The sequence below is a fragment of the Canis lupus genome, chromosome X (genome assembly GCF_048164855.1).
Source record: "Canis lupus baileyi chromosome X, mCanLup2.hap1, whole genome shotgun sequence".
Taxonomy (NCBI): domain Eukaryota; kingdom Metazoa; phylum Chordata; class Mammalia; order Carnivora; family Canidae; genus Canis; species Canis lupus.
In genome coordinates this window covers 3,334,745-3,352,283 of record NC_132876.1, presented here as the reverse complement: position 1 = coordinate 3,352,283, position 17,539 = coordinate 3,334,745, and the positions used below count along the sequence as shown (strand labels likewise).

General features: G+C 35.9%; 2 pseudogenes; both read left to right on the top strand.

Moving 5' to 3' along the window:
• The first annotated feature begins 9,149 nt into the window (after window positions 1-9,149).
• On the top strand, window positions 9,150-9,916 carry LOC140628248 (small ribosomal subunit protein eS6-like; annotated as a pseudogene).
• Window positions 9,917-16,173: 6,257 nt separating this feature from the next.
• On the top strand, window positions 16,174-16,791 carry LOC140627884 (chromobox protein homolog 3 pseudogene; annotated as a pseudogene).
• The last annotated feature ends 748 nt before the right edge of the window (window positions 16,792-17,539 follow it).

Sequence of the window (17,539 nt, the reverse complement as noted above, 5' to 3'; positions counted from 1 at the left end):
TGAAGAACCCATAAAAATTATAGATGATTTATCAGGGTTGGAAGGTAAGATATTAACCTACTAAGGCCTTAACAATCAGCCAGCTGAAACGTAGAATCAAAATTCCAAGGAAATGTAAAACTACCTGGAGAATTTTCAGAACTGAGACTGTATGTGACACTTGGGAGAAGCTCTAGGACCAATTTATCTCACAGTCACTGGTCTTTGTGAAAAACAACACAAACCTATGACCTGTCAGATTCTCTATAACTAGAGTATGTTTGTTTACTAAAACCAGCAGCCAAGTTGTGTGCTCTATGCATCACTATTATAAACCATTCTCCAATTCCACCCCTCCACCAAATACCCAGTTAGGGAGGAAGGAAAAGCAGTTATAATTGTGTTATTAATCATATATTATATTATAACTGCTTTTTCCTCCTCCCCATCTAAGGAGGAATTGGAGAATGGTTTGTAATGGAAGCCATGCTTCTGCACTTCTTCCTAATGGCAGAAGCTGGTACATCATATAGAAAAAGCACTGGAAAGGAAGATTGGCCAGGGAAGGCAGTGCCCATTTTTCTCTGTAGAACCAAAGCAGGACACACGTATGCCCCATCATCCCATGCTATTAATTCAGCTGCCCAAAGGATATAAAACTTCATAATTCAATAACTACTTTCACAACAGCAAGGCATAGCTCTACCCAAACCAAACAGACATGCTTCAAGTTGCTGATGCCCAATAAGAGGCTATTCTTCTTGGAAGAAGCTTCAAGTAATGCTTTTACCATTTAGAGCCCAAAATTCAGAATATTCACATTCCACGGTTAGAAGGAACTTCAAAGATTATGCAGCTGAGAGATCAAGTAAGATAAGGACAGAAGATTAACCATTGGCTAAGAAGCAATAGATGCTCAATAAATATTCCTATATTTAAACTAAAATGAATTACAGTGGGCTTAGGAACACAAGTTTGATAAGGAATGAGATGGGTCTATAACACATTAAGACTATTTTTTGTTTGACTACTAAACTGGATCTGCTCCCATCTGCTGGTTATAATTCTACAAAGGAGATTGACGAAGCTTCAAATATAATATCATAAAGTTCTTTCAGCATTCTAAGATGAAATTCACCTGTGTTATGAACTGAATTTATGTATTTATTTGTTTTCCATCTTCTCTCAGAATGTAATTCTTTCTCTAAAAAATGTACTCTAGTTTTTTTGAAATGAGGGCACTGGTAGCATCTGGAGTAGAACAATTCTCTATCATATACCATCCTGCAATTTGAAGGACTTTTAGCATATCTAGGTCCTGCCTACTAAACGCCAGCAACATGTTCCCCTCCTTCAGTTATTGTGTAACTATAGAACCTACACATATGATAACAAACACTCACTAGTGGAATAGTACCTCTGCTGGTTGAGACTCAATCTATCATTTCCAGTTTGATGACTCTTCTCCTTATTGGAAAATATGGGCACAAAATGAAAGCTGAGTAGTTCTGCTTTCTGTCTGACATCTGTTAACTTTATACCAGCTGTTCCAAATTATGTAGCTGATAAAGGTAACCTCAAGGATAATTTAGGTAGGGAAAATGAAGGGTGTATATAGTGATGGCTTATTGCTGTTAGGTTTTTGTTTTCTGTTTTAGGAGACATAGACAGTTAGGAGTTGGATTTGGGACATGCTTCTCCGTGGAAATGCTAAGTAGTTGGAAATATACCTGTTAGGAAAGGTGATAAGCCTGGAGATATGAGTTGTCACCATGGAGATCATACTTAAAGTCATTGAGAAGATAACCTAGGAAGAGACTAAATCGAGATAAGAGGTCTTAGGACTGAACCTAGGGACACCCCAATATTTGGAAAGTAGGAAAGGAAATGAATGACAGAAACGGAGGGTGGCCAATAAGGCAGGAAAATAAAGAGAGAATGGGGTGACAGAAGCCAGGGGAAGATAGAATTTCAAGAAGAAAAGGAAAGGAAAATAAAGTTTCAGATGCTTCTGAAAAATTGGGTACAAAGAAGAATGAGATTTGACCATTGGATTTGATAAAGTTCTTTGGCAAACTTGACAAGAGAAATTTCATTGCAGTGATGAAGCTGAAAACCTGACTGCAATGGATTTATGAGACAATGGACAGAGAAAGAGGAAACAGAAAGCATAGAAAACTCTTCTGAGAAAACTTGCTGTAAAGAAAAGTAAAGACATACTTAAGGAATCAGAAGGTGAAAGTGAAGTCCAAGGAGTCATTTTTCATTTTTTTTAAGATAGAAGGTATTGTAGCATGTTAGTCAACAGATGTAGATAATTCAGTAGAAAAGGAAAGGTTGGTGATGCAAGAGAGAGGTGAAACTTAATGGAGTGCTGTACAAGTGGAGGGATTAACATTGGAAGTGCACATAGTTCAAAGAAATAGAAGTGATGCAGGTTATTGAGTACAGATAATGAGAGGTAGATAGATGAATTGATGAGAGCATGATAAAGCTGTCCAACAAAAAGTTAAACTGTTTAATTAAAATACAAACTTTGCAATATTTGGCCCATCTGTAACTTTGGGAAAGGTCATTGGTAACTAGAGGTGCCTCTCACACTGCTATAAAAAAAAAAAAAACTTTTCTCCATCATTTAATGGGACTGGGATGAATGGTCTGACCTGGTCTTCAACAGAAAGAGAAAAATGTTTAATAAGTCACTAAGATTTTAGGAAAATATTTAGAAAGCAACTTTGCCCCCATCATGGCCATGTCTCCAGCAATACAGCTTACAAAATGAAACTTACAACATGCACTCGATCCTGTCAATAACATCTCCCTGAACCAAATTCTGTGCCAAGCCAGGGGTTTGAAAGTAGAAAAGAAAAGCTAGGAAAGGAACATTGAGACAAATGCAATCTGCTCTGTATCAGCTCCATCTGTGCTTGTATTTGAACAGAGAGAATAACACAAGTATAAAACAACTCATTTAGGATGAAAGGCATAATTTACATACTAAGAGATTTATCACCCTTTGTTTGGCTGAACCTACACCTAGAATATCACCCCTGGATGGCAGAGTGGGTAGAGATCTGATTTAAAAGAAAATAGCATCAACAGATTAAGACCAAATTTCTTAGTCTCTCAAAGTTCTGCCAATGTTCTTTGATCTCTCAAAACTATTTGCATATGCTCAGTTCTTCCAAGCTCCCAGTGAGTAGTACCCAACATAACTCCTAGCCTTTGAAAGTAAGACTTCTTCATGGGATTTCTTTCACTGTTGGCACATTCAACAAGCATGTCATAGGAATAGTCTTGTTACTGGACAGAACCAATCACAAATCTCCCTTCAAGAATAAATTAGTCATTATTATCAGGCTCAAATAAATTTGTGTCTTTGATGGTCTACTCAGGTCTACTCCGAACAGTTTTACTCAGGTAAAGTCTGCTCAGAATTCAACAGGGTGTCAAGGCTTCACCAGAGAATTCTTCATATCCACAGGGGAACTTCGCAGGTCTATTTCTGTTATCTCTAGTGTCTAACCCATTCTAGTGACTTCTGTCTCCCAACCTCCTGTCCTTAATGGGAATATTAAGTCCAATTCTAAAACTGACATTGTATCTCTTCTTCTGTCATATCACGATAAGGTAATATGACTCCTCTACACTTCTTGGCACAAGATTGGAGCTGAAAGAGGTCTATTGTCAACCCAAAGGAACCATTATAAAATAAAAATCTCTAATCTATCTTAAAACTCACAAGTTTTGAAGAGCATCATGAAATAAGCACCATGACAAGCACATGAAGAAGTACTATAGGAACATAAATATAGTAACCATTGCTGATGACTGGGAAAGGTTGAAAAGTCTTCATGGGAAATGTGTCCCTGCATAATAAACAACTAAGGGGCACTTGGGTAGCTCAGTTGGTTGGGCATCCAGCTTTTGGTTTCAGCTCAGGTCATGATCTTATGGGTCATGGAATTAAGCCCTGTATCAGGGGCCATGAGTGAGGAGCCTGCTTGAAGCTCCTCTCCCTCTGCCCCTCCCCTACTCACTTGCTTTCTCTTTCTCTAAAATAAATAAATCTTTAATTTATTAAATATTTAATAATTTAATTAAAATTTAATTAATTAAATTTTTATTTAAAGTATTAAATATATAATTTAATTAAAAATTAAATAATCCATGATAAAAGGGGAAAAGATGTTCACAAAAGAAAGGGAAAGTATACAGAAAGATAAGTTTGCAAGTAACAATCTATCTAGATAGAGCAGATAAAGTAATAAAAAACAGATGGGGTGGTCACATGACTAGAATATTTGAAAGTCAGGAAATTGAATTTGGACTTTAAACCACTCTGATAACATTAAATAACAGAGCTTACTATCATTATTTTATGGTAAGAAGCATCATGTTAGAGTGTAAGGCACAAAAGGTCTAAGATTCACCCTTGGTTCTATCTCTAGCTATCTGTGTGAACCTGAACAATTTATTTAACTCAGTTTATCCCACATATGTATGAAGGAGTTAGTCTGAATGGTCTTTAAAGGCCCATCTTCCTCTGACACAATGTGATTGGAAAAGTTTAGCCTATTCTCCTTGGTCAAGACTATATGTGACATCTATTTATCTGCAGCCTATATTAATAGCTTTACTTAAGGCTTTAAGCTAATAACTCTGTTTCATGAGGAGGAAAACTTTGGAAATAATATCTTAGAAGTTCTCCCAACCACCAAGGGCTGTAGAAGATTATCTGTAAAAAAAAAAAAAAAGTATATTAAATTAGTTCAACATTTTGAAATTAGGCGACAATTATTCTATAAAGCAAAGAAACACACACACACACAAACAAGAAATACCTACTACCTCCTTGTAACTCAGAAAGAAAAGTCCAGTGGAAAAGGAATGCAAAGGAGATCAATATTAGAGAGATAACATGGATTTCTTTCTTGAGTCTGTGAATTGCGCTCAGTTATTTACCTCTTTGAGTTCCAAGTGCCCATTGAAATAATAGAAAAATGTAAAGAAAATGATATATTACAATGAAAAATACAAATAGGGGAACTATCATTAGACAAAAAAGAAACCCTGAAGAACTTTTACAAGATAGAAAGCAAGTATAATATTGATGGTAAAACCAGAGCATAGGAAATAGGAAGAGTAGGGAGGCAACTCTTGCAGAGATAAGAGGAAATTACAAGCTTTGAGGAAGCAAAAGCTGTAAGCATAAGCAGGTCATAGAAAAGTCATCATGGTGACAAAATACTGGAGAACAGCTGAAACAATTATCTACATCTCCCAACACCAATACAAATACCAAGATATGTATAGGGAGTACCTGCATACAGTATTTTGACTCTAACGTCAGTTGTAAGTTTTGAAAACATGGAGTATATTCCATGATAGACTTCTATTATGTGTATTGGGACTACAAGTGTTAGCTTCAAATAAAAAAAAAAGGTAGGATATGTGGAAATACGGCTTTGCATAGGAGGTAAGTACACTAAAGTATTCTACACCAGGATGAAGACTTCCTTACTTTGGCAATAACAACAGTAATGACAATCTCTGGCTTGCCTAGCAGCTTTATACCAAAGTACACTGGAGGGAAGCCTATCAACACATCCACTCAATTATACACAGGGAAAACTACTCAATCTTCCATTCACTGAAGAGGTTTACTGAGACAATGTACCCTTCATAACTGCAAAATAAATCCATTTCGGCTAGTATTCATGAACCAAGACCTTCCTTGGTGAATATGAATAGGCAATCAAGAATCACCAGATATTTGAAGAAAACCATGGCAATCAAAGACAAAAGACAAGATGAACAAATTCAACAATTTCCCTAAGAGAGATAATTTTTTAGAAAGACTTTACAATGATTTTACTTAATAACTTCTTAGAAAGTCAACAGGAGGGACACCTGGGTGGCTCAGCGGTTGAGCGTCTGCCTTCAGCTCAGGGAGTGATCCCGGCTCTGGGGATCAAGTCCCATATCAGGCTCCCTGCAAGGAGCCTGCTTCTCCCTCTGTCCATGTCTCTGCCTCTCTCTCTGTGTCTCTCATAAATAAATAAGTAAATAATCTTTTAAAAAAAGTCAACAGGAACAGGAATTCAAAAACAATAAAACAAGAACATGCTGCTATGAAACTGTACTGACCTGATTTCTAATAAATTAAAATACTTATTATTAAAGTTTTAATAATTCAACATAAAATAAAACTGAGGAAAACGATAGCTAAAGATTAAATTAGTGACTTGCAAGACCTAAGTAGGATATTCTCCCTGAAATCTCTAAGAAAGGAAAATAATATAACAATCAAGACAAAGACAACAGATGGAGTATATTATTTGATTAATCCTATAGTGATTTAAAATTCCCTGTAATTGAAACTTCCCCACAGATAAAGCTTCAGTTCAAAATACCTTTGGTGAATTCAATCAAACAATTATAGAAAAAAAAGGCCAATATTACGTAACCTCTTTCTGCAAAGAGAAAATAAGGTAATATTTCAACTCATATTATAAGATCAACATAACCTTGATACCAAAACCTGATAAAAATGGTATGGGAGGACAGCCCGGGTGGCTCAGCGGTTCAGCGCCGCCTTCAGCCCAGGGCGTGATCCTGGAGACCCGGAATCGAGTTCCGTTTCGGGCTCCCTGCATGGAGCCTGCTTATCTCCCTGCCTGTGTCTCTGTCTCTGTCTCTCTCTCTCTCTCTCTCGGTCTCTCATAAATAAATACAAATCTTAAAAAAAAATTTTAAATGGTATGGGAAAGAGAATTAGAGGTGATTATTACTCATAAATATAGAAGCAAAAGTCCTAAACAAAAGGTTAGCAAGCTGAATAACGGAATATATAAAGAAGATTTAAAAACATCATGAGAAAGTTAAATCTATTTCAGAAATGCACAGGTGGCTACAAATTTTTAAATCAATATAATTCATCACATTAACAAAATAAAGAAGAAAAAATATGTAACATTTCAATAGTTAAATAAAAAGTGTTCCATCAATGATATTTTTAAAGTCTTAAAAATTAGGGGAACACCTGAATGGCTCAACCAGTTAAGCACCTGCCTTTGGCTCAGGTCATGATCCTGGGGTCCTGGGATGGAGCCCTGCCACAGGCTCCCCAGTGGGGAGCCTGCTTCTCCCTCTCCTCCCTGCTCATGCTCTCTCTCATTCTCTGTCTCTCTCACTCTCTCCAATAAAATAAATAAATCTTTTTTTAAAAAAAGTCTTAAAAATTATGAATAGATAGGAATTTCCTTAATCTAATGAAGAGTAGCTACAAATAAATCTATAGCTAATATCATATTTAATATAATCTTAGTAATTTTCCAAGATCAGGAGAGAGCCAGGATGATAACCAGCTCAACTTTTTTTTTTCTAGCTCAACTTTTAATCAGCATTGTACTAGAGGTCATAGCCAATAAAAATAGAAAGGAGTACAATTTGAGAGGAAGAAATAAAACTACCATTCTCAGCATAAGCATGCATATATATAAAATCCAAAAGAATCTATAAATTATTAGAATAAATAAATGTAGCACGGTTTCTGTATTTCTACATAACAGCCATTAACAATAATAAAATAAAATAAAAATACTATTTACAATACCATAAAAACTAAACTAGTTTGGAATAAATCTATCAAGAGTTGACCTCAAAAGAATATTGCCTTAATAGTGGGGACAAATTAGCTCTAGACTAAAATCTATTCTGGACTTGCCTAATAAAACTGAAAAGCAAGGCTTGAACAGATCAAAAATTTTATAAGTAACTTAACTTTGTCTCAGAAAAAAATATATGAATATTTAGAGGAATACAAAAATAATCCAATGCACAATTTACAACACAATGTCTGGCATCCAATAAAAATTACCTGGCATGCAAAAAATAAAAACTATGATCCATTGTAGTTTTGATTTGCATTTCCCTGATGATAAGTAATGATACACATTTTTTTATGTGTCTGTTGGCCATCTGTATGTCTTCTTTGGAGAAATATCTGTTCATGTCTTTGCCCATTTTTTAATTGAATTATTCATTTTTGGGTGTTGAGTTTTATAAGTTCTTTATATATTTTGGATGGTAGCCCTTTATCAGACAATGAGATATCACCTTACACCTGTCAGAATGGCTAAAATCAACAACATATGAAACAACAGGTATTGGCAAGGATGTGAAGAAAAAAGAAACCCTCATATATGGTTGGTGGGAATGCAAACTGGTACAGCCACTGTGGGAAACAGTATGGCGATCCCTCAAAAAATTAAAAATAGATCCAGCAATTGTACTACTGGATATTTACCCAAAGAATACAAAATCACTAATTCAAAGGGATACATCCACCTGTATGTTTATATCAGCATTATTTACAATAGCCAAATGATGGAAGCAGCCCAAGTGTTGTCCATCAGTGGAATATCATTCAGCCATAAAAAAGAATAAAATATTGCCATTTACAATGACATAGATGGAACTAGAGTATGACATGAAGCAAAATAAATCAGAGAAAGACAATACCATATGATTTCATTCACATGTAGAATTTAAGAAACAAAACAAAGAGCAGAGAGAAAAAAAAGAGAGAGAAAGGCAAACCAAGAAACAGACTCTTCATTATAGAAACACACTGATGGTTACCAGAGAGGAGGATGTAGGTGATGGGTTAAATGGGTGATGGGGATTAAGGAGTGCACTTGTCCTGATGAGAACAGGGTGTTGTATGGAAGCGTTGAATCACTATATTGTACACCTAAAACGAATACAACATTGTATGTTAACTAACTGTAATTAAAATAAAAACTTAAAAAAATAAAAACTTAAAATCCTTAATGGTAAGAAAAATCAATCCACAGAAAAAGAACTATAAATGACACATGATATAATTAGTAGACAACCCTTAACTATAGGAAACAAACTGGGGGTTGCTGGAGGGGAGGTGGGTAGGGGAATGGAGTAATTGAGTGATGAGCATTAAGGAGGGCATGTGATGTGGTGAGCACTGGGTATTATACACAACTGATAAATAATTGAACACTACATCTGAAACTAATAATACATTATATGTTAAATAAATTGAATTTAAATTAAAAAACTAAAAAACAAGCAAGAACAACAACAAAGCTCTTTTTCGTGGCGCTTCCGTGGCGGTAGGCCGCTTCAGGATGAAGCTGAACATCTCTTTCCCAGCTACTGGCTGCTAGAAACTCATTGAAGTGGATGATGAGTGCAAACTGCGTACCTTTTATAAGAAGCCTATGGCGACAGAAGTTGCTGCCGATGCTCTGGGCGAGGAATGGAAGGGTTACGTGGTGCGAATCAGTGGTGGCAATGACAAACAAGGCTTCCCCATGAAGCAGGGTGTCTTGACCCATGGCCATGTGCGCCTGCTGTTGAGTAAAGAGGCATTCCTGCTACTGACCCAGGAGGACTGGAGAGAGGAAGCGCAAATCTGTTGGAGGGTTGCATTGTGGATGCCAATCTCAGTGTTCTCAATTTGGTTATTGTGAAAAAAGGGGAGAAGGATATTCCTGGACTCACTGATACTACTGTGCCTCCTCGCCTGGGGCCCAAAAGAGCCAGCAGCATCCGAAGGCTTTTTAATCTGTCAAAAGAAGACGGTGTTCACCAGTATGTTGTTAGAAAGCCCCTAAACAAAGAAGGTAAGAAACCTAGAACCAAAGCACCCAAGATTCAGTGTCTTGTTACTCCACGTGTCCTCCAATACAAACGTTGGCGTATTGCTTTGAAGAAACAGCATACTAAGAAAAATAAGGAAGAGGCTGCAGAATATGCTAAACTTTTGGCCAAGAGAACGAAGGAGGCCAAAGAAAAACGCCAGGAACAGATTGCCAAGAGACGGAGGCTGTCCTCTCTGAGAGCTTCTACCTCTAAGTCTGAGTCCAGTCAAAAATGAGATTTTCTAAGAGTGACAAAATAAATAAGATCAGACACCAAAAAAAAAAAAAAAAAAAACAAAAAAAAAAAAACAAAAAACCAAAAAGAATTCGTAGACAAAGATGACAAAACATCAATTATAAGTATATGCCATATATATAAGAAGGTAGAGGAAATATGAACATGATGAGCAAAGAAATAGATGATATAAGATCCAAATTAAAATTTTAGAGAAAAATATAATATCTGGGATGAAAAATCACTGGATTAAATTAGCAACAGATTAAGCATTGCAGAAAAAAAAAACCCTGCTAGAGCTTCAAACATAGCAATAGAAACTATCCAAAATGAAACAGAGGGAAAGAATATTTTTTAAAATTATTAGAGTATTAGAGACCTATTGGACAACAAGTGGCTTAACATATGCATAACTGGTGACTGAGAAGTGAGTGCAATTATTTGAAAAAATAATGGCCAAATTTACAAATTTGATGAAAACTATAATCTTATAGATCCAAGCCCAATATTAAAAGTAGTTCTGCAAAATGGAAAACTTAGTTTGTGAATTCTGATTTTGACAAGGGATTTTTCTTTTCTTAGACACTTAATTGTATTCCGATACTAATTTATCAGATTGCTTTTGAGTATCAGAACACTATAATTCATAAGTTAAGATTCTTGGTATTTGGATATCTGTTAGATGCTACTAAGAAAATATACATGAACTTCCTTTCTGAAAGCTTTTTTTTTAATTTATTTTTTATTGGTGTTCAATTTACTAACATACAGAATAACCCCCAGTGCCCGTCACCCATTCACTCCCACCCCCCGCCCTCCTCCCCTTCTACCACCCCTAGATCGTTTCCCAGAGTTAGCAGTCTATACGTTCTGTCTCCCTTTCTGATATTTCCCACACATTTCTTCTCCCTTCCCTTATATTCCCTTTCACTACTATTTATATTCCCCAAATGAATGAGAACATATAATGTCTGAAAGCTTTTTAATGTGGTACCAGAATAGTATGCCGTAGATACAACCAGCTGATTTGTTACCTTTAAATTAGGCATTTGTAAATATTAAAACTTAAGAAGATGGCAGGTGAAGAAGCTCCTTCAAATCTTCAGCTGTTCAGATCAGACTTAACTAATATTGTTCTTCCTTTTACTTTATTTTTTTTTAATTTTTATTTATTTATGATAGTCACAGAGAGAGAGAGAGAGAGGCAGAGACACAGGCTGAGGGAGAAGCAGGCTCCACGCACCGGGAGCCCGACGTGGGACTCGATCCCGGGTCTCCAGGATCGCGCCCCGGGCCAAAGGCAGGCGCCAAACCGCTGCGCCACCCAGGGATCCCTCTTCCTTTTACTTTAAAAAAAAAAAAGATTTATAGCTCAATAATGTCTTTTTCTGTTTTTAATTTGCTGCTGATAATGTACATGAATTTAGCATGCAGTGTGAGCTGTGTTATAGTTACTGAACAGTTTGTGCAGTGTTATCTTGCCAAAAAAAGTTAAAAGTGAAAAAGGGGGGAATATAATTTTTTAACAAAAAATAATGACAACATACTGAGTATGGCATTTGAAACACAGAGCAGTAAAATGTGCAACAAAAGTAGCACAAAAATCAAATTGAATTTAAATAAAATGTATTTAAAAAAAACACAAAAGCTTGAGGAAAAAATGGAAGCATACTGCTGTATTGTTCTGACATGAAAAGTGGTATAACATTTTTAAGGTAAGACTTCTGTTTAAAGTTGTATTGGAGGTGCTATCCACTGCATTAAGAAAAGATACAAGGAAAACAAGCATAGGGCTTGAAAAGAAAAAGATTAAACATTGTATTTATTAGCAGAAGACATGGTCATCTGTGTAGAGACATGATTATCTGTGTAGAAAATTTTAGAGAATCCACAAATAAGCTGCTAGAACTAATATGAACTATGAAAAAATTTAGAGAATATATAAGGTCCATATATAAAATTAATTTCATTTCTAGGTACTAGCTATAAACACTTAGAAATTGACATACAAATTTCAAATTACCATTAAAATACCATCCCAAAAATGAAAAATTAAATACTCTCAAATAGCATAAGAAAATGTTCAAATAAAATGGAAAATTTTGACAATAGATATGCAAGACATGAAAAATAGAATTTACAAAGCCTTGTTGGGAGAAACCAAAGAAGACCAAAATAAATGAAGAAATATACTACATTCATAGATAAAAAATTTATTATTGTTAATATTGATCTATATATTCAATGCAATGCCAATCAAACCCCAGCAAACTATTTTGTAGAAGCTGACAAACTGATTCTAACATTCATATGGAAATGCAAAATAACCAAACAATTTTGAAAAAGAAAATAATTATAATTATTTAAAGAATTACTATAGGGATGCCTGGGTGGCTCAGCAGTTTAGCATCTGCCTTTGGCTTCAGGAGTGATCCTGGGTCTGGGGATCAAGTCCTGCATAGGGCTCCCTGTGAGGAGCCTGCTTCTCCCTCTATGTCTCTGCTTCTCTCTCTGTGTCTCATGAATGAATAAATAAAATCTTACAAAATATAAAATAAAAAATAAATAAATAAAAAATAAAGAAAGAAAGAATTACTATAAAACTACAGTAATCAAGACAGTGTAGCATTGGTATAAATATAAACATATGGTTCAATAAAACGTAAAGACCGCTAACTCTGGGAAACAAACTAAGGGTGGTAGAAGGGGAGGAGGGCGGGGGGTGGGAGTGAATGGGTGACGGGCACTGGTTATTCTGTATGTTGGTAAATTGAACACCAATAAAAAGTAAATTTAAAAAAAAACAGAGTGAAATGTGTAGAAGTAGACTCACACATACATGGCCAATTGACATACAGACAAAATGAAAAGGCAATAAAGTGAAAAAAGAATAATCATTTCAACAAAATGGTACTGGAATACCTAAATATCCATATGAAGAAAAAGAGCCGTGACCGATACTTCTCAGCATATAAAAACATTAACTTGAAATCAATCATAGACTTAAATGTAATAGCTAAAACTATAAAAGTTCTAGAAGAAAACTTAAAAATTTGAGTGACTTTGGAATAGGAACATATTTTTTAAATAGGACACAACAGCCACAAATCTAAAAGGAAAGGTGATGCAGGATGCCTGGGTGGCTCAGCGGTTGAGCGTCTGTATTTGGCTCAGGGCGTTATCCCGGGGTTCCGGAATCGAGTCCCGCATTGGGCTTCTTGCAGGGAGCCTTCTTCTCCCTCTGCCTATGTCTCTGCCTCTCTCTCTGTCTCTCATGAATAAATAAATAAAATCTTAAACAAAAGAAAAGGTGATGAATTGGACTTCATTAAAATTAAAGGTTTTTTCTTTTCCAAAGATACTGTTAAGAAGACTAAGAGAGGGATCCCTGGGTGGCGCAGCGGTTTAGCGCCTGCCTTTGGCCCAGGGCGCGATCCTGGAGACCCGGGATCGAATCCCACATCAGGCTCCCGGTGCCTGCTTCTCCCTCTGCCTGTGTCTCTGCCTCTCTCTCTCTCTCTGTGTGACTATCATAAATAAATAAAAATTAAAAAAAAAAAAAAAAGAAGACTAAGAGAAGTTTTTTACAAAGAACTTGGAAAAAAGTATATATATCTGACAAGGGAATTGTATAGAGATTATATCAAACTCCTACACTTCAAGAATAAAAAGGCAAACAGCCTAATTCTTTAAGTGGGCAAAATCCTTGAACTCTCATTTTACCAAATATGCATGAATCTCATAAATTTCACATTGAGAGAAAGCAGCAAGAACCAATATAATAAAATATATACACTGTGATTATACTTATATAATGTTCAAAAAATATGTACAACTATACAATATTGTGTAGGGATACATATATGTATGGTAAAACTGTAATGAAAACAAAAACATTCTAATCAGAAAACTCAGGATATCTATTTCTCCTATGAAAGAAATAGAGGGAAATGAATTCTAAAGGACATGCATTGAACTTTCAGGGTGCTGCTAATATTCTATCATTGAGCTGAATCATGATTACACAGGTCTTAGCTTTATAAACACAGGTATTTGCTTTTTATAAAATTGATGAAAAGAAAAATTTCAAGTAACCACAAGTAGAATACAAGTAAAAAATGAAAATCAACCAAGCACTGAAGAATAAAAAAGAATAAGGAAAATTCAATAAATTTATCAAAATGAACATAATGTTATCACAGAAAATGGCAGAATGGGCACTCCATAGCTCTGTGTTCCACAAAAGCAACCAATAAACTGGCGAAAAATATCAGAATCAACTTTGCAAGACTATAAACTAGATAAAAACTTACAACAACTAGAGGAAAATTTTTTAAATGTTTTCAATTTGCATTTCCCTTATGATTAGTGACGTTGAACATCTTTCATGTGTCTGTTGCCCATCTGTATGTCTTCCTTGGAAAACCGTCTACTCAGGTCCCCTGCCCTAAATAAATATATGAAAGTGAGAAATCAAAAGTGACTACAAGATTTTAGATCTGAACAACCACAAGGTTGCTTTGCCATATATTAACAAGGGAAGATTGTGCAATAACTGTGTTTGGGAGTAAGGACAGAAATTCAGTATGCGATACATTCATTCCTGCTATGACACAACATTCCAGGAGAAAAAAATCAAATTGTTGTTCAGAAGATCTTAAAGGTGAAAGAACTAGTACATTTGTACAAAAAAAAAAACAATCCTGCACATAGAACTGCTATATGTACATGAGTAATACAATTCTAATTTTGTTAAATACTACCTAATTACCCTCTGAGGTTGTATTAGTTCACGTTCCCACATATAATAATGCCTGCTTTCCCAAGCTTTTGCCAACACGGTATGCTATCAAACATTTTCACCTTTCCCAATCCAACAGTTGAAGGTAATATAATTGTAATTTTATTTTATTTCTTTTTTTAAGATTTAGTCATCTGAGAGAGAGAGAGAGAGAGAAAGAGAGAGCATGAGCTAGCATGGGGGGGAGGGGCAGAGGGCAAGGGAGAAGCTCCTCCCTGCTAAGCAGGGAGCCTGATCCAGGGCTCCATCTCAGGACCCTGGGATCATGAAGGCAGATGCTTAATTGTCAAAGCCACCCAGGTGCCCCTATAATTGCAATTTTAATTTGCATGTTTCTTATGTAAACGAAGTTAAGCATCTTTTCTTATGATTAATGATCAGGGACAACATATAGAACTGGATCTTTCCAGGGAGCCATGATTTGGTAGATTAGACAAGCAATTTATTTTGTCTTATACACTCAACTAGTATTTATTGGGTGACTACTACGGATCATACACTGTTGTATTGACTAAGGGATATAGTAGTAAACAAATAAACGAGGTCGGAACCTAAGCTGGGCCCCCTAGCCCGGAATCACACAAGCCCCAAGAGAGAAGTCTCAGATAATCTCTAGTCCAAGATCACAAAGCAAAGATCAAGACTAGTGCCCAAGGCAGAGATCGAGCTTTCTGTTAGATGCTACAGAGAAATTCACGAAGATTTTTTAAATAGGCAAGTGGCATAAATCAGAGCTAAGCTTTAGGATGATGAATCAACTCATGTGTTCGTGATTGAGGATGAAGGCAGAGCAGGGGCTGGTTCATAGCAAGCACTTAGTAAATATGAAAGGGAAAATAAGGAAAGGAAGGACCATCCAAGAGGGAAAAGCGACTCCAGATACAAAAGCAGCCCTCTTCTTCATAGAACTCTGAATCAAAAGGTCTTATAGGATTCCCAGAGAGAAATGGAATACAGAGGAAACAGCTGCTAGAAGCTATGCTCAGCCACTCTCCCAGGTCTCCTGGACTCTGTAATTTTCCAGACATTGCATGCAATTGGAAACTCTAGAACAGAGCAGGAGGTGTAATGCCTGTTTAAAGATAGATTTAGAGTCTTAAATAAATTCTTCCTGGCAATGTTCTCAGCTCTTGCCCCTGAGGACTGGTACAAATTTCCATTCAAGTATCAAATGACCAAATATGCTGAACTATTTAACTCAAATTTGTCTGAACCAAGTTCCTCAGTGATAATCTAACATGCAAACCAAAAGAGCAATGCTTCTTGAGAGGTTTTGTTGCTTTCTGCCTCCATTGGCAGTTCCTACATGTTTACAATTCCAGTCAACTGGGTAAATTAGCAAATGGTCCAATCAAAATAGAAAGCATCCAGAGGACTTTAACCAGATAGTGACAGGAGACCCTGCAGACCGTGGCCCTGGAGCACCTTGGAGGCGGTGAGTAATAAATAGCTCTTCAAGTCTGCAATAAAAAATGGCCTCCAATAAAACTACATTGCAAAAAAAAATTGGAAAGAAACAGAATGGAAAGAGTAAAAAAGTAGAAGAGGCGGAGCCTGAAGAATTTGTGGTGGAAAACCTACTGGACCACCGTGTAGTGAATGGGAAAGTGGAGTATTTCCTGAAGTGGAAGGGATTTATAGATGCTGACTATACTTGGGAACCTGAAGAAAATTTAGACTGTCCAGGGTTAACTGAAACATTTCTTAATTCTCAAAAAGTTGGTAAAGAAAAAGATGGTACAAAAAGAAAATCTTTATCTGACAGCAAATCACATGATAGCAAATCAAAGAAGAAAAGAGATGCTATGAGAAGCAAAAATGTTGACTACAAATTTGGTTCTGGATGCTTTAGCAGCCAAAGTGAAAAGGCTAATAAACCAAGAGGCTTTGCCAGAGGTCTTGATCCTGAACGAATAATTGGTGCCACAGACAGCAGTGGAGAATTAATGTTTCTCATGAAATGGAAAGATTCAGATGAGGCAGACTTGGTGCTGGCAAAAGAGGCAAATATGAAATGTTCTCAAATTGTAATTGTGTTTTATGAAGAGAGACTAACTTGTCATTCTTGTCCAGAAGATGAAGCTCAGTAATTGTTTGTGTTGCTTTTTATATATATTTATGTATATATATATAAAATCTGGGTCTTTGTTTTTTATTTATTAGTGAAGAAATAACATTCTAATGAAAATCAAGTTTGATATGTTTGTTTTGAAGTAGTATTGGGGGAGTTGTTGGGGTTTTTTGCATCTATAGCACTAGTTACTTTGAACAAATAAAAGCTTTCTGTAGTTGTTTCCTTTATCAGAAAAGAATATTTGAGACCATGGCATACTATCCCCCTGCATTAGAGAACACCTTTTCTAAATGTTGGGGGAAATCTTCATAGTCGTTATTCAGTCAGAATTGGTGTTTAACTCCTATATGCCTAAGGACCATTCTGGGTTTCTTGTTTATTTAGGGCTTCTTGTGTGTATACTTAAAAGTACATACATAAATGGTTTTCTTTTCTATTTGTTATTTTTGAAACATTCACCGAACCAAAAACAGCATTTTATAACCATGGATAAGCCCATGTTTCTGGGATGCTATAATTTTCAGCAACTTAAGAAATAAATCATTTTAAGTTACATTGAAATTTTTCCTGAAGCCTTTCAAATTTTGTAATTAGGACAATATAAATATAATTAAAGAGTTTGAATTGGACAATTTTAAAGCAGCCATATAAGAATCCATACCCCTCCCAAAAAAAGAATCCATATCCCTAGTTACAGTCATATAAATGCAAGTTTATTTGCAAGATCCCTGAAAGGACAACCTCCCCACTCAAAGGGCAAAACT